Consider the following 2344-nt stretch of genomic DNA (forward strand, 5'->3'; position numbering starts at 1 on the left):
TTTATTAACTTTTGGTTTGAGTCAACAGTTAGAGTAACAAAATTTTTTTCTAGATCAGAGGCTAGATACAAACTAAAAGTATCTCTTTCTTATATAAGTAATATAAACGTATTATTTTAAAATAACTGCGCTGTTTTGTTTTAGCGCTTTTTTTAAAAGAGAGATATATATGTTTCAAAAGCACCTTATCACTTCACCCATTTTCCACCTCATTTCTTGACCAAAAATGTCTCCATAATTCACAGTCTAATAGTCTAGACTGTAAATAGATGTGTTTTTTACCACAGTTAGGAATAATTTTTGCATGCTGATAAAAAATGTAGTGGTATTATTAGAATCGTTAGCCATTGACAAGCTGTGGTTTAGAATGTAAATAGCTTAAGTTTAGATCATTAAAACTATGTTAAAGACATCTTAAAAACTATTTGTTGAACTTTTAGTCTGTGATATCTAACATGAAATATATGATATTATATTAATATAATATAAAATATTTAATAATTTGTTAATGGTTTTACACATAACTAGGGTGTAAAATCATAAATAATTAATTTAAATTCAAAAGATATAAAAACCCAATTTCAAAAAAATTTAACTGAAAAAAATTTTTTTTTAACAGTTGTAGGTGTAATTTTTAATGATTTTTATATTTTATATGCCATATTTATTATTGAAGTAGTTTTTATAGATATGTAATGGGTGAAAATATAGGAAGTCAAAAGTAATGTAGCATATATAAAAATAAAAACAATTTGAGGATCTATATTTCGAGATCCTATATCAAGCGAAACCTAATTAGATATTTGAGATCAACAGTTAAAAATAGATTATCACTTTATAAGTTGATGATCTGCTTAACATCTATCAGCTCCTCAAATTAAAAAGTTTTTTGTATAGTATTATAGATTTAATTAATACTGGAACCATATATATCGCAATTAAAAGCAATAATTTTGATTTTCAGAATCAATTATGACGAGACAAAAAAGCTTGTTATTTGTAGTCCAAAAATAAGTAAATACCGGAAATATGTATTTTCAAAAAATATCACTTCTGATGGGAATTTGGCAGTATTCAAAACCGCTGTATGGTCGGCCAAAAATTCAATTAAGAGAAACCACAATTTTGTTGTTTCTTACTATTCAAAAACTTATCTGTTAAAAATGTTATATTTGTAAAAGCTTTCATTTATGTTGTAAACCAGCCGCAGATATAAGTAGGGAAGGTATAAGTAATATAAGTAATAAGTAGTATAAGTAGGGTGCCAAGCAACTCAACTATTTACCTATGCAAGTTACAATTGACATCACGAATGGGTGATGTGTTATCCATAAGCCTTTAAAATATACTATAGTATTTTGCTTTTCGATTATAAAATCTTCATATAAAATCGAACAGTCGTTCATCATTTTGTAGTGCATATTGAACATTTTCCGCATTATTATTAATTCGTATGCATGATATTTGATACTTAATTCATGTTATATATCCTAATATTGTTCAAAATTTTTAAGTCCCTCTAAGAAATCAATTTGGTTTTAATAGAAAGCACAGAGGATACTAAAAATGTCATTAATACACCAATTTCTATATAAATCAACAAGTTTAAATCTTAATACAACTAGCTTAAATCTTAAAAAACCTTTTAAATAATAAATTATTTTCTGTATTTTTAAATTTATTTTTAATATTTATCTGCTCTTAAAAGTGCATTAATTTGATATTAAAAAAAGTTTCTGGAATATTGTTTTTGTTTAAGAAAATAAAATGTTTTAATGTGTTCCAAGATGTCCATCTCAATAATATTTTATTAAGCACAATATTTGTTGAAGTATCTTGGACAGCTTTAAACATTATTTGGAGGTTAATTGGCTTTTAAAACTTTATTGTTCAATGCTCCTAATTGGCATTATTTCAAAACACATTAAAATTGAGAAAATCGTCATAAAATTGCAAAGTAACAGCACTAAATTAATTTAACTTTGGTAATTATTCGAATAATCAAATGGGTTTACGATTACTTCCTACAAGCTTTGCAAACTGGTTTACGCTAAATCTTAAATAAATACATTAAAAAATTTTCGGACAAACATAATTATAACATTATTTCTTAATTAACTTATTATAAGATTATTTGCCAAAAAAGTGTTGAAGTGTAGATACTTAACCAGTTTAATAAAATCCAAGCAAAGTTGACGGTCAAACATTTTTTTTAAGAAAGCTAGATATAAAGTAATTTAAATTTCAATAGACATATATATATATTGAAGTCGTATATTTTAAAAACATGCATTTTATATATAATTTAATTTAAAATTTGCCATACATACGATTTGCGGTATTT

This window comes from Teleopsis dalmanni, chromosome 2 (genome assembly GCF_002237135.1).
Source record: "Teleopsis dalmanni isolate 2A chromosome 2, ASM223713v2, whole genome shotgun sequence".
Taxonomy (NCBI): Eukaryota; Metazoa; Arthropoda; class Insecta; order Diptera; family Diopsidae; genus Teleopsis; species Teleopsis dalmanni.